This window comes from Pantherophis guttatus, chromosome 4 (assembly GCF_059756535.1).
Source record: "Pantherophis guttatus breed Tessera chromosome 4, ASM5975653v1, whole genome shotgun sequence".
In the NCBI taxonomy this organism is placed as follows: Eukaryota; Metazoa; Chordata; class Lepidosauria; order Squamata; family Colubridae; genus Pantherophis; species Pantherophis guttatus.
Genome location: NC_142066.1, coordinates 19,964,940 through 19,988,571, shown reverse-complemented (window position 1 = coordinate 19,988,571; position 23,632 = coordinate 19,964,940). Strand labels below are relative to the sequence as shown.

Sequence of the window (23,632 nt, the reverse complement as noted above, 5' to 3'; positions counted from 1 at the left end):
TTCTGTGGGCAAGCCTGAGGGAGAGAAGGGGATAAGATGGGAGAGGCTTTTGTGGGGCAAACCTGAGGGAGAGAAGGGGATAGGATAGAATCATTGGGGCCAGCCTGAGGGAGAGAAGGAGATAATATAGGAGAGGCTTCTGTGGGGCAATCTTGAGGGAGAGAAGGGGATAGGAGAGGATCAATGGGGCCAGCCTGAAGGAGAGAAGGGGGATAGGAGAGGAGAGGCTTCTTAGGGTAGGATATATCCTAAAAAGATTAAATATTTGATTATTCATATTATAACAAAAACGAGAATTGTACTCACACAAGCCTGGAAAATGTCCACTACACCGACAGATTGTGTAATAATCCGGAAAATTTTTGAGTGTGCAGAAATGGACAAACTTACTATAGAATTAAATAACAGGGAGACTAAGAATAATACTCAACCTGGGAAAACTGGTATCAATGGATAGAAAATAAAAATAGGAAATATATAGATCAAAATAAGACATAAATTGTGTTTACATATATTTGATCAAGAAGGAATATCTGAGAATATATGAATAGAGTTAAGATTTGTGTACTGTTGGAACGACATTGAATTGTACAACCATCATGGACGTATTTTTGTTACAGATGTATTTGTATTAGTATTTTAATATTTTAAACTTTAATAAAATTTTCAAGTTTTCAAGTTTTTGAAGTTTTCAATAAAAACTTCAAAAAAAATTTTTTTTGAAAAAAAAAATTAAAAAAGGAGAGGAGAGGTTTCTGTGGGGCAAGCCTGAGGGAGAGAAGGGGAGAGGAGAGGAGAGGCTTCTGTGGGGCAAGCCTGAGGGAGAGAAGGGGAGAGAGAGGCCGATCATAACTACTCATTAATTTTCAAGCTGTAATTCAAGCCCGATCACATAGTTTCATAGCGGAGCATGGGTATCCAGCATATATATATGGTCCACACCATGTGACTTTAAGGATAAGGGATAGAAATCATTTAAAATGAGTGAAAAGAACCAAGCTATATTTTTACTTTGCAATAAAAACATTATTGAAATGTTTTCCTAGAACTTAGAACATCCTATTTTGAAATTAATTCAGTTTGTAAATGTGGCTCAAATAAAAAATTGTCTCCAATGATATTCCTTTATTATTTGCATATTCACTTGGCAATACACACTGTTCCCATCCCAACGGAATCTGCACAGCTTATAGACCTTCTTCCATTAGGAAGGTTAAAAATGATTTAATGACATTTAATTACAAATACAATAACCAAAGTGCTTAAAGACCTCTCAAAAGAATAAATAAAAGTGGGTGGGATCCAGTGATGGGATTCAAATTTTTTTACCATGAGTTTTGTGGGCGTGGCTTGGAGGGTGTGGTGTGGCTTGGTGGGCATGGCTTGGTGGGTGTGGCAGGGGAAAGTTACTGAAAAATCACTATTTCCTCCCATCAGCTGCGACTTCGGAGGCAGAGAATAGATGGGGACGGGTCCAGCCAGAGGTGGTATTTACCGGTTCTCTGAACTACTCAAAATGTCTACTACTGGTTCTCCAGAACTGGACAGAACCTGCTGAATACCATCTCTGGTATCTGGGATCCTATAACATGATGGGCCAATTTCCCTTTGGCTCTTTGTGAAAAATCAAGTTTTAATGAACTCCCTAACAGGTCAGAATCAGATATTTCTATTGTTCCAGAGAATTAAAACTTTACAGCTACAGAACCAGCATGTGTTCATTTGAATTTTCATTCTTTTTCTCTATCTCTTTTACAGATTTCAGTTATGAGCTAAATATAAATAAATATTATTATTCTACTTTTTCCACAAAGTCTCCCAGGAGCTTCACTAAACATTCATTTCCCCTATAATTAATATGGCTTCTTCTCAACTCTTTTGGTAATTCTCAGACACAGCACGGAAAAGCTTGAAAGGGTCTATTAATTGTGGGACTGGAATGCTAGAGATATAACAATCTTCTCTTTAGAAAGAATATTTATGCAGGCTATTCTAATTAGTGGGATGTGTTTTTCCCCCTTATGTTTCATTCTTGCAGATGGAACTGGTTCATACGTAGAGAGAAATGTTTTCTTGAAGAAGATGGAATTTTTCATGGTGGTGATGGCAATATTGTCAACGTCACTATCAGGAATTACATGTCTTTTTCTGCGTATTAAAGCATGTTCTGTGGGAAAAACTCCTCTTATTCAGCACAAGTATTTTCTGCCAGGAGATTTCATAATGGCTGGGATACTATCTCAGTTCTACATGATATCTGATTCAGTTGACTTCAGAAGACATCCATCTGAAGAACTGGTTGATGAGCTCATGTAAAGATTTCTCTTCTTAAGCGTAGCATGTCTTAAGCCACATATCTTTCTCTAATAAATAGGTTGCCCAGATTTAATTAATTATTGTTATTATTTGTGGCACAGATTCTTTACTCTATCTCTTGCTTTTTAGTTCCTTCATTCTGAAGTCAGTATAGATTGATCAGACTGATATTTCTTACCTGGCAAATAAATACACAAACACACTTATGATGACCCTCACACTGGTGTTTTTATTCAAATTCCATATTGAGATTTTCTTCTTTTCTTACTGTTCAATGATTCATTAGTGCTGAGCTATAAAATCACTATTTGTAGCGAAATCTATGTCAATTGTTTAATTCTTGCACTTAATATTAGGGAACAGTTGTGCTGTGTAGCGCTTGGCATTATTTTCCAAACAGTTGTTGAGCAGGCATGGAACCCAGATTTAGAGCCTCTCAGCCCTAAAGAAACATCAGTAACTTTTATTGGGATGAGGAAGTCCACTGAAGTCTATCATGATCCTCAAAAAAAAAAGTTATATATAACATTTGTCCTTACAGTTTACTTCAAACGCATATTTCATGCCTGCACCCACCATAAAACAAACTCAGAAGAAGATAAAACTGCAAGACTAGAAATGACATAATATGCAATAAGAATTACATATAGGTTTTAATATGATTAATTTCCTTCAAGCAAGCTATCTGTTTTTTAGTGAAAATTGTTTTATAGTGAATTAAAGAATCATAACAACCTACCTAGATCCACTCAATGTATCTTTCATTGCAGATTTTTCCTGCAGAACTACCAACATATCCTTGCCTTGGTTTTTGCTGTCAAGGAGATCAATGAAAATAATCATATATTACCCAACATGAGTCTGGGTACTGACATTGCTAACAGTTATTTCATGGCGAGTTGGACCTACTTGGCTTCAATGGAGCTCCTCTCAACACGGGGCAGATTCATCCCCAACTATAAGTGTGATGCCAAGGACTGGGTACTATCTGTCATTGCAGGACCTAACTCTCACATCTGTCCCTACATTGCCAACATCTTGAATGTCTACAAGATGCCCCAGGTGAGATTTCTGTTTTTCTTGGACTAAGTATACACTGTAAGAATAACCGTGAAAGGCAGGAGGAACAACTGCAGTCCTATAAAAAAAAGTCTGATATAAGAAATTTGAGCCTAAACCAGAAGTATTATTTGAGAAAGCATCTCAGGATTGACACACACACACCGTTATCTGGAAAGTTAAGACAGGGGAGGGAAAAGTGTTTTCAGACTTGTAAGATTAATGTCAACCCTTCCAAATTGTCCAGGGTAGAAAACCAAAATCATGCATACTGATAATTCTTTTATTGTAAGGTTACAGTAAGAGGTCTTAAACTACCTCCCTTTTTTTTTTTTCTTTTACAAGATGTGTTAATCAAAATACAACAAATACTGTAAACTAACTTTTCTTTTTATTATTTTTCTGTGGTTTGGAAATAAAGTGGCAATCCAAAGAATGAGGAATAGCAAACCATGTGTTTGCAGAAGAGATGAATAATTTTAGACCCTGTGCTTGGTGGGTTCCTCAATCTGAATTCAAACCAAATAGTGTACTAGGTTTTCTTGACTTATTTACAAATGCGATGAATAGAAACACCAATACATTTTCATCAATACATTTTCCCACCATGTTTTAGTAATAATATTAAGGAGTCATGGACCTGATTAAGTAACGGAATAGTTATCATGATTTTTATATTTCCTTCCTTCCTTCCTCCCTTCCTTCCTTCCTGGTAATTTGAAAATTAAAAAATGAAGTGATGTAGTACAAATGAATGAAAACTGCACATAAAATTAATTAAAATGCTCTACGCATGAGTTAAATACATCCTGTTTTAATGGACTGTCAAAAGCATGAGGGCATTTAAGAAAAAGACCAGAACTAAAAGAGAAATAGCTGACTTCCTATAATGCTTATTACATATTCTTGCTGATATCTACTAACATCTGGTAAACACAGAATACTGTGACATTATAAGAATTTCTCCTTCTCCTCCTAAAATCAGAATAATCAATGGATTAATAATCCCTAAATAGGCATGGTCAATTCCATCAGCTAGAATGTGTTAGGAGGTTTTCTATGGCAAATTGAATTGATAGGACTGTATATGTTTGATGGCTAAAATTATTGACATGTCTCTTTAAGCAAAAGCCAGTACTTTAGTCTCTCTCAAATTCACTTCTCAAATACTGTATTTAGAAATAGTTGCTTTTCAGATCATACCATGTTAGTCAGGGGTGGGTTCTAAATTTTTTTATTACCGGTTCTGTGGGCGTGGCTTATTTTGTGGGTGTGGCTTGATGGTCATGTGACAATTATTTAGGATTTAGCAGAGGTACTGATCTACCAGGCTTTTAACTGCTTGCAGAGCTGTACCGATCTACCCATTTATTTTTTGCAGGCACTGGTCTACCCATTTATTTTTGCAGGCACTGATCTACTCATGTATTTTTGCAGGCACTCATCTACTCATGTATTTTTGCAGGCATTGGTCTACTCATCTGTTTTCTTTTAACACTGATCAGCTGTAGGGCGGCCCTTTGAAGCCCCGCGACAAGAGTTTAAACAGTTTTTTCCCCTCTAGCCATCAGCTGGGACTCAGGAGGCAGCAATAGATTGGGGGTGGGGCCAAATAAAAGGTAAGAATAATGCAGAGGGGGTGCAGGGGGTGGGGGGTGCGGGGGGTGGGGTGGGGGCAGAACCGATTCGGTGACGTCATATTGTCACCGCTACCGGCTCAGGAGAACCAGGCCGAACCGGAAGGAACCCACCACTGACGTTAGTTGCTCAGGAGTTGGATATTTTTTACTCCTTTTTCAAAGTAAGAAGGGAAAGTATTTGACTTGTAGCATACTTGTTTCTGGAATTCCAATAAAACACAATGGCAAGTAAGAAGATACATTACCAAAATATGAAATAACTGAAATGAAAAGGGGGAAACTAATTCCCTGAACGCTTCCAGTATTTGTTGGATTGCAATTTACTGTATATCCAGTCCATACTTGCATGCATATTGGTATATATCAATATAAGGATGCCCATTCATTTGGTTGTCATAACAACCAAACAGGGCAGGTACAGACTTCAATGGATAGTTAGGACTGCAGAAAAAACCAGTTGCAACCAGCCTCTCCTCCATTGAGGACAGTAGTAAAATTTGAATTTTTTTACTACCGGTGTGGCTTGGTGGGTGTGGTAAGCCAAGGATACTGCAAAATCTCCATTCTCACCCCAATCCAGGGGAAGGATACTGCAAAATCCCTATTCCTTGGTGAAGAGCCTTGGTGGTACAGTGGACTAAGTGCTGTTATGTAGCACTTAGCTGTCAGCTTCCTGCAATTAGTGTGAGTTCAAATCTCACCAGGCTCAAGATTGACTCAACCTTCCATCCTTCCGAGGTGTCACTGTGTTTTTTGTGTTTGCCAGCTGTGCTTTAATTCTAAGACTTACGGTAGATGCTGAGCACCTTATCTCTAAGCTACTGCGCATGTCCACATTCCTTTTCTCTCTTCTAACTTCTTTGTTCACCTGCCAAGAGGTAAGGCAGAAATGCTGCCAAGATGTAATTAATAGCTAGTAAGATTGTTTTTATTTCTTTATAATAAAATGTGTTTCTTAGAATATATCCCGGTTTATTTTCTCTTAAAGTATGCTGCAAAGGAAAGCCACGGTCCATCTCTAATTAAGTGCAATTACCCCAGGAGGGAACAGAATTTATACACCCTGACACGTAGTAGCAGGAGGATGGCTTGGATTGATTTATGTCTTTTTTCCTTGCTTATTACTTTGATAAAAAGCGTCTAGGCTAATTAGACAGATGATTAATTTAGCGACTGCAAAACGCTGATTAATTGACTGCTAAGGTGCCACAAAAGAAGAAAAAATGAAACTCAGAGCATTCTCTACAAGTGAGTTGTACCTCTCCGATGAAGAAGAGGCAGAAAGAAGTTTTTCAAATTTCCAGTCGCTCACTTCAGCCACCCGGCTAGAAAAAGGAGCCGTGAGAGGAGTAGAAGAAATGGACGAAATGCTGTTACAGAGGCTTCAGGAAGAAGAAAATAGAAAAGCTGCCTTGGAAAGCGAAGTGCTAAGGTTAGTGACTTCCCCTTCTGATTATGCATGCTCTCAAACAATTCCTGCAGAAACCCAAAGTTTTGAAAGGCTTGGTGCAAAGCCAAAAATTCTACAAATGGCTCAATGTTCCTCCCACACACAGAGAGAAGTAATCTATTATTCTCCTTGAAGCTCTAAGCTCACCCAGTGTGAGCAAGCTATGAAAAGCTATCATGATCAAATAGAATTTTTTGAACGTGAGCTATACCAGGCAAAAATGGTTTTATCTATGCTCGAGCCAGATAAGAGAGAGTCTCGTGTTTTTCAAACCACTAAAACCTCCATCTTGCCTTCCTCTCCGAAGCCTAAGACACACCCCCTAGAAGGTATTGTGTCAGGCAAATCAGAACAGAGAGCTGTGTACACGTCACAATTGTCACATGATGTTCTCTCTTCTCAAATTACACATTATGCCATGAAGGCAGAAAAGTTAACTGAGCAGCCTAAAATTAAAGGTGCAGCATCATCTGCTGGCGAAAGTAATTTATTAGAAAAAGCTGAAATGCATCGCAGTTTGCAAGAACAATTACAAGTATTAAATCAGATTTTATCACACATGTCCCTAATTCACTCAGATATTCAGACTGCAATGCCACAAGTGTCTCCACAGGCCCAAAACTTCAGCACCCCCTGGTGGTGCTGGTGTCTTTTTAGATGGAGCACAACAATACTTAATGCAGCAAAGGCAAATTACTGCATCTCCAGCAGGCCATGTTAATATTGCAGCCCAAATGCAACAGTTCCAAGCTCAAACACAAGTGGCAGCTGGGGCACAGCAAATTCCAATACAGCAGCCACATTTTCAAGTGCATGCACAAGTGCCTCCAGCCGTACAACCAGGACCAGCTCCTGGTCCACCTCCAACAGCACAACCAGGGCCATTTTTTGGTCCACAACAAGCGCAACAAGTATTTTTACTGGCACAGCCAACATACCAAATGCATATTCCTCAACAGGCCTCTTCTGTTGTTCCACTAGCTGGTGAGTCAAAATTAAAGATATCAGGACAGAATTATAAGGCCTGGGTCAGTGAGATTGGATTGTTACTTCATAGAAAAGGTACCCACTGTATGATTTTTAATCCTCCTGCCCAGCCATGGACTCCTGCAATAAGAGACTTAGAGACTAAAGCTTGCACAACATTATTGATGTCCATGGATACTGAACTGCAGGTTACCTTTCCGCCTGATGCAACAGCCCAACAAATTTGGGCCCAATTGGAAAATTGCTACAGGCCTGTTTCAATTGAATCTTCATGTTTGCTCATGTCTGAGTTCCATGGTTCAAGATTGAAATATGGTGAACATATTGGAGAACATTTAACCAAACTGAAAGGAATCAGAAGAGAATTGGGCAAAAGAGACTATCTTATTGATGATATTCAAATGATCAGCATTATTATTAATTCATTGAATTATGAATGGAAAGATGCCATTACAAAGATTAATCAAGTGCCTATTGCTCAACACACAGTGGACCATGTATGCAGACTTTTAACTGAAGAAGAAGCACTCATGTTAGCCATGCCACATTTGCGAGGACCATTCGCATCAAGAGCTCCAGCGAGGCGTCCCTTCTGAGGAAGAGCCTACATTCCAAGGATGCCAAGATGCTACATCTGTAATCGTGTGGGACATGCCACCCGGGATTGTCCTCAACGAGTTCCAGCTCCCGTCACATACCAGCCCAGAGGAACAGATTCCAGAGGAGGCAGAGGCAGAGGCGGAAGACAAGGTCGTCGTGGTTTGGCGTGATCCACAAGCTCCACTCACCACATTGGCTTTAACCAATGATCCACAACCTCATCCAGAGTACGACAGACGACTCCTGTGGACTTTAGACAGTGGTGCAGCATTGCATGTAACCTACAGAAAGGAACTTTTCACAGAGATGCACGAGCCTGAACCTGAACTACGTGAACTTTAGTTCCAATCATCCTTGTCAGGTCAAAGGAAAAGGAACTGTTTATGTTGAAGAGCTCGATACATTCATTCCTGATGTTTATTACATACCAACAGCAACTAGTAATTTGCTTAGTCAGAGTCACTTGTCTAGGGCATTAAAGTTCCAGGTTCACCACCTTGAAAAAGCAAGTTACATAGTTAAAAATGGAGATATTGTTGCTGAAACCATGTTAATTGGTGGTGTTTATTACTTAAAGCCAAAACCTAAATCACAGGCAAGTATGCAAGCTCCAAAAGAGGAGAGCACAGGCCCAGAGAGAGATGCTCCAGAGAGAGATCCTGTTGCTGCTCCAAAGGCTCCTAAAGCCAACAAAAAGAAAATTGGGAAATAGGTTGCTCAGAGCAAGCCTGGGGTTCCTGATAAAAATGTTAATGTTGAAAACTCACTAACTGGTAAACCTTTGCATTCCAGGTGTATCCATAAGTGGCATAGAAGATGCCAGTTTGCATGTTCTTAGGAAGATGCCAGAGTTCGCAAAAGGTTTGGATCTAAAGGGGTGTAAGGTGTTTTTGGATTGTGCTGTCTGCAAGAAAGCTAAATCCAAAGCAGCAGCCATTCCCAAACATGCTACATGCCTGTCAACAAGTATTTTTGATTTGGTTCACACTGACATAGTTGGTCCTTTTAAGCCAACATTATTAAAATATTAAAAAATATGGTAAAAAATATTTCCTAACAATTGTTGATAATTATTCTAGATATGGATATGGATATCCTATGAAAGAAAAATCTGAGACTTTTCAGATCTTTAAAGACTTTGCTGCTCTTGTTTCTACCCAACACCAAGTTCACATCAGAATCCAGAATGATCGTGGTGCTGAATTCATGCCTCAGCGTTTCCAGGACTGGATGCGTAAGAATGGAATTCTTCATCAGACGTCGGCTCCTTACACACCGGCTCAGAACGGAGTCGTAGAAAGATGACAAGGGGTACTGCAAACCATGATGTGTTGTCTCCTAGAAGACGCCAACTTTAGTATGCCATACTGGGGTGAAGCTATCAAATATGCAAATTACATTGTCAACCATACTTGGAGCAGTGTAATAAATCAGACTCCTTTCTTCATGTTGTATGGCTACAAGCCCGATCTCAAAAACCTCCATATTTTTGGTTCATACACTATGGTGAACATTCCCTTAGCTCAAAGAAGGAAAGGAGGTCCAGCAGCAAAGAGACTGAGATTTATGGGCATTGATGATAACTCAAAATGGAGCTAATTTATTGACTTCCGACATGTAATTGTGATTTCCCAATCAGCCAATTTTGAGGAAGATGCTGACTAGTCCAGGATTCATTCCAATGATCCTGGAGTTTATTTTCCTAGAGATGATATTGCTGATGCTGCGCAGTCTGATAATCAAGATCTACAGGCAAAGGTTCCAGCCACTGGTTCTTCTCAATCTGATGTTCCGTCTTCGCAAGCCGCTAATGCTGATGTTAGCGACGAATGTGAGGACGAGGATGAAGCAGAAGAAGAATGGACTGTTGTTCTGAGACGTTCCAAGAGGGCCACAAAGGGGATCCCTCCACAGCAATATTTGTGGCAACTGACAAAAACACCCTTGCCATTGATTTGCAATGTTACGCTTCCACCTGATATGTTCACACAAATCAAACATCTTCCTGATTCAGAGCAAGAGAAGTGGTATGAGGCAATGCAGGCTGAAATGGACAGTCTAAAGAAACTTAAGGTGTTTACAGCTGCAGCCAGCAAACAAAAGGGTCATTGGCCCTTGATGGGTCTACAGAATCAAAAAGAAGCCAAATGGTGAGTCACTGTACAAGGCCAGACTTGTAGCTCAGGGTTTTGCTCAATGTTATCCTAAGGACTACACAAATACCTACTCACCGACAGTCCGGACTGAAAGTGTAAAAATTGCTTTAGCAACTGCAACTGTCCTTGGTTTAGAAGCTTTCCAGTTTGACGTTGACACAGCTTATCTACATGCTGACCTGGATGAGGAGATCTACATAAGAGGTCCTCCAGGGTTCCGACAGCAAGAAGGGGATACCTGGTTTCTACAAAAAAGTCTTTATGGTTTGAAACAGTCTGATTTAATGTGGTACTTATGTCTTACTGACAAACTAAATTCAATGGGCTTTATTAAGTCTGAAACTGATGAGTGCGTGTTCACAAAAAGATCTAACAATACATATGAGATAGTTCTTGTTTATGTTGATGATATTGTTTATATTGGTCCAAATAAGCAAATGAATGAAATTTTTTGGTAAAGCTTTGCAAAGATATTTCACATTGAAAACTTTAAGCATGTTAGCACTTATTTAGGTGTTCAGATTGACAAAACACAGAAGAGGTTTAGTCTTTCACAAGAGGATAAAATTGAACAAATTTTGCATCATTGCAACATGAAGGATGCTAACACAGCACCCATACCCATGCAAACAGATTTTCACAACTTGACACATGAACCAAGTCCTGAGTTCAAGGATCAAACACTTTATCATTCAGTTATTGGGTCACTGTTGTACATTAGTAGTTGGACCCGACATTGCACTTAATGTTAATCTCTTGTCTCGACATGTAGGTAAGGCAAAACAATTTTATTGGACATGCGTTAAGAAATTATTGAAATACCTAAAACACACTAAACATATGAAGTTATTGTTAGAACCGACACATACCGATTATGCAGAATTATGTTGTTATGCAGATTCTGATTGGGCTAGTGACAAGAAAACTCGTAAAAGTACTTCAGGTTATATGATGTTCTTAAATGGATGTCCTGTTTACTGGCAAGTGCATAAACAGAATTTTGTTTCTTGTTCATCTACTGAAGCTGAATATGCTTGTGTTTCAGATGCATGTAATTCTCTAACATGGTTTGATGCTTTGGTCACAGATATCTGGACACGTCTGATCCGACCGATCACCGTGATGGAAGACAATGAATCGGTGGTTTATATTTCTGAATCACATTTCACAGGTTCTAGGTCCAGACACATTGACATCCGTTATCAAAACATAAAACAATTAGTTAAACAAGGTTTTGTTAAATTGCAGTATGTGTCTACACATGATCAAATTGCTGATATACTCAACAAACCACTTCCAGCAGCTCAGCACGAGTATCTGCGTAAGAAGATGTGTCTTCCCTGATGTGATGTCCGCTCAACTGGCAAAGAAGAGGTTGTCACTGCGTTTTTTGTGTTTGCCAGCTGTGCTTGAATTCTAAGACTTACGGTAGATGCTGAGCACCTTATCTCTAAGGTACTGCGCATGTCCACATTCTTTTTCTCTCTTCTAACTTCTTTGTTCACCTGCCAAGAGGTAAGGCAGAAATGCTGCCAAGATGTAATTAATAGCTAGTAAGATTGTTTTTATTTCTTTATAATAAAATGTGTTTCTTAGAATATATCCCGGTTTATTTTCTCTTAAAGTATACTTCAAGGAAAAGCCACGGTCCGTCTCAAATTAAGTGCAATTACCCCAAAGGGGAACGGGATTAATTGCCACCCTGACACGAGGTAGGTTAATTGAGGATCTGGATTGTGGGGGCAATAAGCTGACTTTGTAGAAACATTGCTTATTGGGGGGGGGGGCAAAAGCCCTAATAAGCAAGTATATACAAAAGTATGAAGGCTATTGCTATAAGTGCATTGTAAGCCGCCCTGAGTCTTCGGAGGAGGGCGGCATATAAATTGAACAAACAAACAAACAAACAAACAAACAAACAAACAAACAAATAAATAAATAAATAAATAAATAAATTCCCTCCCCACTTCTGGCGGAAGGATATTGCAAAATCTCCTTTCCCACCCCACTCTGGGGCCAGCCATAAGTGGTGTTTGTTGGTTCACTGAACTACTCAAAATTTTTGCTACCGGTTCTCCAGAACCTGTCAGAACCTGCTGGATTTTACCTCTGATTGAGGACTTGTATATTGCACGGGTCAGGAGGATGGGCTGAGAAACTATCTACAGACCCCTCATATTCTGGACATAAACTGTTTCAACTTCTCCCCTCAGGACACCGCTATAGGACACTGCCTGCCAAAATAACCAAACATAGCCTTTTCCTTATTGCCATCTCTCTGCTAAACACCTAATGCCCACAACATTATTTATATGTAAAGATAGTTATCCATGTAGTAGGGCTGTATTACTATGATCTTTCTCATCTTTCTCATCCTCTCATCTTTCCTACTACCTTCTTCTATTGGTATCTTATGATTTATCACTTGTTTATATCTTATGATTGTATCTTATGATTTATGACATTGTTTGATGTTTGTATGTACACTGAGAGCTTGTGCATCGGACACAAATTCCTTCTGTGTTCAATCACACTTGGCCAATAAAGAATAAAAATTATGAGATATGAACTATGCAAATATAGAGGAGGGTTATGGTGCATATCAAAGCAAAACCATGTTCTTACATTGCTCATCCAATTTTATCTTCATACCATCATGACTTTATTGATCCCATTTTCTTTCCATTTCCTATGAGGAAAAGACTAGGGAAATGTGGGGATGGGTTTCCTTCCTTAATCAGGACCAATCACATTTAATCCTTAAAATTTGTAGTCAATTTTCCATATAACATTACTTGAATTAATGTATTTGTGAGGGCTCCAAATTTGTGTTTCTAGTACAATAATTTCTGAAATTGTTTCTGAACATGATTACACTTATATTAATATTTGTAACAAATACTGTAAATTAAGCACATTTTTTTTTTAAAAAAAAATTTCAAGTTGGGAAACCATGGTCCTTTTTTCTCCTATGTCTAGCTCACATACGGATCTTCCCCATTGATAGATGGCAAGATACAAGGTGTTTTCTCTCATCGTTTTTTCCCAAATGTTGACCAACAGATCATGGGTATTCTCCAGTTGCTATTGTATTTTAGGTGGATATGGATTGGACTGATTTCCCAGCCTGATAGGAGTGGAGAGAGATTCATACAAAATGCTATTCCTTTATATTCCCAGAAAGGTATCTGCTTTGACTTCATGGAAGAGATAGCCAAGGAAACATTTTCTAATGATATTGAAGGAGCATTTAAAGACTTTGGTAAAATGTACATTATTATCATGAAGAGCACTGCCAATGTCATTATCCTCTATTGTGAAAACCAGGTCACTGTCATTTTTAGAATGTTGCCCTATTATACAGAATTTGAAGATATTCCTGTCAAAAGAAAAGATAAAGTTTGGATAATGCCAGCCCAGATGGAGTTTACATCCCTTCCCTTTCAAAAAACCAGGGGTATGGACTTTTTCCATGGTGTTATAACTTTTGCAGTTTCTTCCAAGGAGATTTCTGGATTCGATAAATTCCTTCAGATGAGAAACCCAACTTCTGAAGCGGAAGACCATTTAATGAGAGTGTTTTGGAAAGAGGCTTTTGAATGCTCTTTTTCTGAAGATAATTTAGATGAAGACACTGGAACGATGTGCACTGGAGAAGAGAAGTTGGAGAATCTACCTAGGTCTGTGTTTGACACCATCCTGACTGGACAGAGTTACAGCATCTACAATGCAGTCTATGGTGTGGCACATGCTTTACAAGCCATGCTTTCCCCCAAGTCCAAACACAGAGCAAGGACAGAAGTTGGGAGAGAAACTTTGTTGACTCAAAAAACATGGCAGGTAAAAAGAATGAATGAACATCTCCCACTGCTCTTCTGAATGATGCAATGAGCTGTTATGTAACACAGTCAATGAGAACAGTGAAGTGTTCTCATTGACTGCATTGGGGATAATTTTCAGTCTCCTGCCAAAACATTTTCCCTATCATTTAGTGACTTAGAAAAACTTTTGTGATTGTGAGTAGATGAAGATGCTACAATAGGAAAGAAACGTTGAGATGCAGCAGCACTGGCATGATTGGCAGAAGTTCAAAATGTCTGTGGCAGAGAAGAAATATGGATGGGTTGGAGGAACAATAATTATATTAATGAAGCACATCCCATGAAATCAATATCCTGAACTGAATACAAAATTTCTTTCTCTTTCTCTTACTCTTTCTCTTACTCTTTCTCTCTCTCCCTTGCTCTTTCTTGCTTTCTTTCTTTTTCTTTTTTTCTTTCTCTCTCGCTTTCTTTCTTTCTTTCTTTCTTTCTTTCTTTCTTTCTTTCTTTCTCTCTCTCTCTCTCTCTTTCTATCTTTCTTTCCCCCTCTCTTTCTTTCTTTCCTCCCTCTCTTTCTCTCTTTTCTCTTTCTTTCTGTTTTCTTTCTTTTCTTTTTTCTGTTTCTTTCTTTTTCCACTAATTGTCACTCTTTGCTTCTGTTTAGCTCCATCACTATTTGAGAACCATCTCATTTAATAACACTGCAGGAGAGAAAATTTCCTTTAATTAAAATGGGGATCTAGAGATGGGATTTGACATTATCAACTGGGTCACATTCCCAAACAAGACCTTTGTTAAAGTCAAAGTTGGAAAAATTGACCCAACAGCTTCTCCAGATAAGCAGTTTATCATTTCTGCACAAGACATCATCTGGCCTGCCATCTTTAACCAGGTATTTCCTGCTCAGATTTCAACCTGTGGACAAGTAGTCCTCGACTTATGACCACAATTGAGCCCAAAATTTCTGTGGTTAGGTGAGACATTTGTTAAGTGACTTTTGCCCCATTTTATGACCTTCCTTGCCAGAGTCATTAAGTGTATCACAGCAATTAATAAGTTAATAACTTGGCTCTTAAGTGAATCTGGCTTCCCCTTTGACTTTGCTTGTCAAAAGATTGCAAAAGGTGATCACATGACCTTGGGACACAGCAATGGTCATAAGTACAAACCAGTTGCCAAGCATCTACATTTTTATCATATGGTCATGGGATGCTACAAAGGTTGTAACTGTGAAAAATGGCCATAAGTCTCTTTTTTCAGTGCCATTCTAACTTTGAATGGCCATTAAATGAACTGTTGTAAATTGAGGACTATCTGTACATTGTTTCCCTTCCTTTCTTGCTTTTGACATTATAAATTTGAATCAATCTTATCCTTCAAGTTGTCAGGTTGAAAACTGCAAAGATGAAGAAACAATGGATAGGTAGCATTCAGGAGTAGAATGATGAAATGATGCTTTAAAACAAAATGAATCAATCAAGGAATAATGAAATGCTGAATACAAAAATCAAAACTGTACTGGTTGCATGGTTGCATGGTGGGTGGGTGGGTGGGTGGCTGGATGGGTGGGTGGGTGGGTGGGTGGATGTTGTAGTAACAAGTTATAGTAAATGTTGCTTTCATTTCTTGATAGGTAATGATTGAAACTGTAATGATTGGATGGTTGGTTGGATGGTTGGATGGGTTGGTGGGTGGTCTGTGGGTGGGTGGAGATTCTGTGAAGTTCCCTTTGGTGACCCAAATGGAATGAAGAATTATAAAACTGTTGTTTTATTTTATTTTATTTTTTCATCAGTATTTTGAAGACAAAAGAAAGTGCTTATTGACTGGCATGGATGGGAAAAAAGAAAGGGGGAATTCCATGTCAATGATCATATCAACCCTGGTTCAGATAGAACACCTGATCAGTGCTGTGGCCAAAGAAGAGAAAGATATTGAAACTTAGGGGGAAAATATTCATCTCTATTTCCAGCTAATGGATGCATGAGGAATAGCTCTTCTGGATCTTGACTTTCTCCTAGCCAAATGATGCTATTTTCCTGCGCCCAATTCTTAATTTTTCTGCCTTTGGGTTTGATTCTAACTCACCTTCCCTGTAATATCTCCATTCATTGACTGTAATTGCTTTTAAACAAAGAGATATTGGGACACCCATACCCTAAATTTATTATAAAAAGTAAATTCCACACCTAAATAGAATTTTTTGAATGAACCATTGTAAGTTGAGGACTATCTGTACATTGTTTCCCTTCCCTTCCCTTCTGACATTAGAAATTTGAATTGATCTTATCCTTCAAGTTGTCTGATTGAAAACTGGAAAGATGAAGGAACAATGGGGTGGGTAGCATTCAGGAGTAGAATGATGAAATGATGCTTTAAAACAAAATGAATCAATCAAGGAATAATGAAATGCTGAATACAAAAATCAAAACTGTACTGGTTGCATGGTTGGTTGGATGGTTGGTGGGTGGGTGGCTGGATGGGTGGGTGGGTGGATGGATGGATGGATGGATGGATGTTGTAGTAACAAGTTATAGTAAATGTTGCTTTCATTTCTTGATAGGTTCAACCTCTTTCTTTGTGCAATGACAGTTGTTGTCCAGGCTACAGGAAGATGAAAATAGAAGGGAAGCCATTTTGCTGTTACAATTGCCTTCCATGTGCAAAAGGGAAAATTTCAAACCAGATGGGTAAGAGTTGTCTTATGCCAGACTAAATTATTCAGTCTTTTTAACTGTGATTCAAATGCTAATATTTAAAACCTCCTGTAATTGTCTAATCTGGTGACCAAGTCAATGATATTGCTACATGTTCTGTCCCCCTTCCTCACACAGGCAAACATAATACCAAGCACGCCTGCCAATTTTTTATTAGGTAAACAGATTAGAATTCTTGGTAGACCCAGGTTTTGGCAGCAGACTGCCGAATGCCTGCCAAGACAGGTTTCACTCTCACAAAGCAGAAGAGGACTTATCTTCAGTCTATTCCTTCCAGGAGCAACAAATTATCCATGAGACAAGAGTTTAGTCAATGTTCAGTCCAAAATATATTCAAGCCGAATTTCAGAGATCACGATGTGACTTTCAGGGTTTAACTTTGTCCGTCACAAAGCCTGAAGAGCAATCCCACCCACTTTTATTCCTGGTGGGGCGTGGCTCCATGACTCAGCTCAATATCTGGCCCTCCCACGCCTCTTCCATTGCTGTGCATGCTTCTCCCTCCGACGCTGCCTGGGATCAAGCCAGGATTCATCCTCTTCGCTCTCTATCATTGGTGCTCCGATATGCCTTCCTCCTGGCACATCCCAGGCTGTTTCTCCTGGCCTTCGGATGGAACCTGATGCATTGCCAGAAACGAGGGTCCTGGAGAGGGAGGCCTTGTCAGTTCCTCCCCATCACCTTCTGAGTCCTCTTCCTCTGTTAGGACAGACTCGGGAGTCGGGGTCACAACAATACATAAATACTAAAAGTGAAAAGATATTTCAGAGCATCCAAAAATAAATATCCAATTTGGTTTGTTCTAATTTTTTCCCCCAAATTATGACTTCTGATTAATGCCTATTTTTTAAGACGACAGGCCTTGTGTTGATATGTGTGTGGAAAAGTGGAAAAAGATAAAACTGGGATCCATTTGCTGATTTTAGGAGCTTAATTTCTAAAATAAAATACCATGAAATATATATTTCCCCCCTCCTCCAAAAACTAAACATGTTTTTTCACTTTGTTTAGGAAATACCTTAATGATAAAAATATTGTTATTCAATTCATTATTAGATTTTACAATAAGAGAGTCCGTGCAACCAAGCAATAAATAAATCTCGGAAGATCTGGCATATTTACAAAAAGGCACTAAAAATAAACAGGCATTATTTAATTAAATGAATCCATGTACTAAGAAAGTACATCTGGTGGAAATGAGAAAAAGGGCCTTCTCCGTGATGGCCCCCTCCCATTGAAAGATCATCCACACAGAGATGAGACTGGCCCCAATTTTGACACTCATTTGAAAGTCCCTTAAAACAAGATTCTGCCAACAGACATGGGGAACCCAGACTAGGATGGAGCCCTTCAAGAGGCTCATTTGATGTGTGTTGTCACCAAGGTATGGGGGTTATTGTTTTTAATTCATTTCTATTAGACTTTTGATTGTCTATAAGCTGCCCAGAGTCACCGAGGATGAATGGGCAGCCATATACATTTTCTAAATAAATAAATAAACCCAGTTAATTAACTTTCAGTCCCACTATCTGAGTATTTCTTGAAATTGGCCATGATGTTTTCTTTTTCCAGATGCAGTTGATTGCTTCCAATGTCCAGAAGATCGATACACAAACAAGGCTCAAACTCTTTGCATTCTAAAAGAAATAACCTTCCTGTCTTACAATGAGCCACTGGGACTCATCTTGACCACTGTTAGTCTTTTCTTTTCTGTCATCACCATTGTGCTGCTGGGAATCTTCATTAAAAAGCAGGACACGCCCATTGTCAAAGCCAACAACAGGAACCTCACTTATACCCTTCTCATTGCCCTTCTCCACTCCTTCCTTTGCACTTTCCTCTTTGTTGGGCAACCTGACCAAGCGAAATGTCTCATGCGACAAACTGCTTTTGGTATCATTTTCTCCATAGCCCTTTCTTGTATTTTGGGTAAAACAACCATAGTTGTTCTTGCTTTCATGGCTACTAAGCCTGGCTCCAAAATGCAGAAATGGGTGGGGAAAAGGATGGCTATTTCTATTGTCCTTTCTTGCTCCTTGACTCAACTCCTGATCTGTTTAGTGTGGCTGGCAATTTCTCCCCCATTCCCAGATTCTGACATGCATTCCATGGCTGAAGAAATTGTTCTGGAATGTAATGAAGGTTCAGCCACCATGTTTTACCTTGTCCTTGGCTTTATGGGGTTCTTGGCTTCTATTAGCTTCACAGTGGCCTTTTTTGCCAGGAAGTTACCTGACAGCTTTAATGAAGCCAAATTTATCACCTTTAGCATGTTGGTCTTCTGTAGTGTCTGGATATCATTTGTTCCAACCTACTTGAGTACGAAGGGCAAATATATGGTGGCTGTGGAGATTTTCTCCATTTTGGCTTCTGCAGCTGGATTACTGGGCTGCATATTTTCCCCCAAATGCTACATCATTATTTTGAGACCTGATTTAAACACAAAGGGACGTTTAATAAAGAAATAAATCTGAATATGGAGTTTAATCTGCTCATTATTCATTTTAAGTTTCTCCCTATTAGAGCACAACTTTCAGGTATTGTTACATGCTGGAGTTTGTTGAACCTGGAATCTGTACAAGAAATGTAAACATATGTACACCATCTTTTATCAAATATATCTGACACATAGTAAGGAGGAGAATTCCGGTCTCATGTTAGGAAATGCCTAACATGTTCTATCAAGTGACACTAACTCTCATTCCCTTGAAGACAATTGCTACTAAGAGGGGCAGATAAAGTTTTTCTTAAATAACATGATTGGTTTAAGATCTTTGTGCTGACAGAAATCCTATGAATTTTGATTACCTACAGCATTATATTTTGGAGAGCCAAAACTCACAATTTATTTTCCTTTGTTCTTCTGAATTGGCAGATAATTTTCAAGTAATTTGTTAACCTAGAGACTTAATATGGTCTAGATTGTCAATGTTGTCATCATTCCTAAACTGGGATCTTCTGTTTCCTCAAAGTATAGAGTTGCAGACTTCATGACCTTATAAACTCCTGGAGTGAGCAGTGAATTAGCTTTCAGTACAGCATTCTAACCACTGCGCCACTATGGCTGATATTAATCTTTTTGATCGCAAAAATGGGAAATAGGAAATCATTGAGAGCAGTTCTTCCTCTTTAATTGTGAAATAACTTTAGGGAATTCACTTATTTATAAATATTACATCCTTCCTTCCTTCCTTCCTTCCTTCCTTCCTTCCTTCCTTCCTTCCTTCCTTCCTTTATCTAACCTCTTCGGACCCAATAAATGCACCTCCATAGCAGACTCATCTAGGTATTGAGGAGGAACCAAAACAGTATGAATACAGCAGAACACCACATAACAGGAGCCCAGGGCAGGATCTCTCCGCAAATCACCACTGAATGGAATGTACCCCAGGAAAAAAGTGGCAAAGCAGCATAACACAATGCTGTCCATTCTAATCATGTGAGTTGATACAGAAGGGAAAACCTGGAACTCACAGATTTGGGTTTTCCCAGATGTGCCAGTATACCTACTCTAATAAATAGGAACTTTGAGAAAATGCCTGTTTCCGAGTTTTTAATTGGAGTTGGGTTGTTCTCGAATGCTGACAAGGAGAGGCAATCGGATGAAAACGGTTCCTTAGGTAACCATGCTCTATGCCAAGTTACACACTGCAATGTCCCACAATCATACAATTGTCATATGCAACCTTTGAGAAGAAAAATCAATGGGAAAGTGAGTGGGAAGTTACAAATGGAAATTACAAGACCACAGAATGCTGCCACTTCACAGGACTGTTCTAACAATGGTAACTGGGAGTGACAGAAATGCTGTAACATAAATTGAGTGTATCTCTTAGTTCTTGCTCCCAGTTAATTTCAGTGAGCGAAATTACCTAGATTGTCTTCCTCAAGCACATGCTTGAACAGAAATAAGACATGAACAAAAATATTAAAGGCTATTTTTCAAACTTTGTCAACTTCTGATTCTGATTGAACCTTAACATCTATCACTGACATAAAAACATCTGCAGGTCATACACTCTGCAATCCTGTGCTAGGATGAAGCGGCAGGTCCCAGGTTAGAAATGGCCTTTAGATTGATGGTCTAGGGCCATGATGGCGAACCTATGGGACACGTGCAAGAGGTGGAGCTTGGTTGTTTTCTTCCAGATGTTTCATTTTGCAAAATAGGCAACATCATCAGTGTTAGTCCTAGACTAGCACTGATGTTAGTGAGTTTGGGTAATGAAATCTCTCCAAGAAAACAACCAAGTTTAGAAACTCCCAATGACTCCTATTTCAACCCTGACTTGCAGATATTCTCCATGATTGGAATATTTTATCATTCAGACCTTTTTTGGAGAAAAAATTGAAAAGCAAAAAAAATGGTTACACTAGGAGGAGGAAAATGTATACTATATGGCATATTATTATTATTTAATGGAATTAAACTCCTAAATTCAGCAACTGCATCCCAGTTAACACAAGTTCCTTTATCTTGGAAAACAAAAAATTAGCATCAATTAGAAGCCACAGTTGGGAACAATCTAGGACAAATGAGATTGGAAGTTGATTTTTGGATTCTCTGAAATATTCTTCCACTTTTGTTATTTATAAAGTAATATCATTGAATAGAAGCTATTTGTAGTTTAAATATTAGCATTTTGAACCACGTTTAAGAAGACTGAATAGTCTTGCGCAGGACCCCTCTTACCCTTCTGGTTTGAAATTTTCCCTTTTGCACGTGGAAGGCAATCATGACAGCAAAATGGCTTCCCTTCTATTTTCATCTTTCTGTATCCTGGATAGCTATTGTCATTGCATACAGAAAGTGGCTGAACCTGTCAAGGGTTTATTACAAGGCATGCATTTTCCTTCCTAAAATTCTATTTCTGTATGGATTTTACTTTTAAATAATAAATGTTGGATGTGAATGTTCCAAAATCTCCTTGATTTAGAGAAATTATTGTGAATTACAGGTAATGAGAGCTAGAATCAAAAGTAAAGGTGGGTACTCTAAGAATCGGAGAGGTGAAGATAGCATCATTTGGCCAAGCAAAAGTCAAGATCCAGAAGAAATTAGAGGAGAGGCGTGGCCAGCATCACGGTGGTATGACATATTTTTATTTTTTATTATTGGCAGTTGGATTTTTTCTTGTTTACTCTTGGATCTTAACTATTTTTTTTATTTTAATTTTTTTATCTTTTTATCTTTTTTTTGTTTGGGTATTCGGATTTTTGATTTTTGAGGGTGTTGGTTGATTGGGATTTTTTATTTTTACTTTATTTTTAAATTTTTATACCTCATTTTGATATTTTTGATTTTTGCTAATCCAACCATTGGGGAGGATTAGATATCTGGATTATAAATAAATCATAAGTGAATTATAAACTTACTCTAAAGAGCGGAAATGAAGAAATTTATATCACATTTACATTCAACAGCAAGCCCCTCATCGACAGAAACACAGAAAACCTCAGAGACAATGGAGTTAAAAAAATTGATACAATCACTTCACAATGATCTGAAACAGGATTTAAAACAAATGAAAAATATGATTGGGAAAAATGAAGAGAGAATTGAAAAAGTAGAAGAAAAAGCGGAAAATTACAGAAAAGAAAGTTGAGGAATTAGAAGAAAAATTGTGTCAGCTGACAAATTGCAAGAAAAAAACAATTATATTGTTTGAAATGGAGCATTCCGATTTCTATTTAAGATTTCAAAATATAGAGGAAGAAAAAGGAGAAAATCTACCTGAGGTGATTGCTGAGATATAGACAGAAGTTTTGGAACAACCTAAGGAAAAAATCCAAAATGAGATTGATGAAGCTTTCGGAATATACACAAGATATGCAATGAGAAATAAATTACCGAGAGAAGTACATGTAAAATTCACAAAGAAGGCAGTGAAAACAGAGCTATTACAATCAGCACAGAATACAGCATTGAAATACAAAGATAAAGAAATTATGGTATAGAGACAAATATCTAGAAGTGTTAGGGATTTGAGGAGAGAATACCAGTTTTTAACAAAAAAAAAAAAAATATCTAAAGGAGTGAGTTTTAGATGGTTAATACCTGAAGGAATCTTGGTGACATGGCAAGAACAAAGACATAGACTAGATTCTATTGAAAAAGCGAAACTATTTTATGAACGATTTTGTGGACCATTAGAAGAAGTTTTGGGAGCAATAGGAGAAATAAAGAAAAAAGATGAAGGGAAGGATAAAGAAGAAACTGTAAAGGAGAAGGAAGATAGAGCACTAAGAGAAGGAGCAAGATCAAAGGACCCAAAGGAACAAAAAGAGACAAGGGCAATGAAGTTAAAAACTAGTAACAAGTAAAACATGGAAGAAGAAATAAAAGCAATAACAATAAATGTAAATGGATTGAATGTGGTGACAAAAAGAAACAGAACCTTGAATAAATTAAATAGTTTGAAAATGAACATTATATGTTTACAAGAAGTACATATTAGAAAACAACATATAAAATTATTAGAATATTCAAAATTAGGAGTCTTATTTACTTCATTGATACAACAAAGCAAAAGAGGAGTAGCTCTGTACATTAAAGAAAAATTAGAACCTAAACTACTCTTTGAGGATGAAGAAGGCAGGATTCTGATGGTGGAAATAAGAATGAACCTTAAAGAAATACTTTTGATAACATTCTATGCACCAAACAAAAAACAAGAAGAATTTTATAGGAGATTACTCAGGAAAATTCTAAAATTGGACTATGAATTTACAGGTGAAACTCGAAAAATTAGAATATCGTGCAAAAGTTCATTTATTTCAGTAATGCAACTGAAAAGATGAAACTAATATATGAGATAGACTCATTACATGCAAAGCGAGATAGTTCAAGCCTTGATTTGTCATAATTTTGATGATTATGGCTTAC

The 23,632-nt window shown here is 38.1% G+C and overlaps 1 pseudogene; it reads left to right on the top strand.

Moving 5' to 3' along the window:
• The first annotated feature begins 910 nt into the window (after positions 1–910).
• LOC132711607 (vomeronasal type-2 receptor 26-like) lies at positions 911–19,221 on the top strand (annotated as a pseudogene).
• Positions 19,222–23,632: the final 4,411 nt, after the last annotated feature.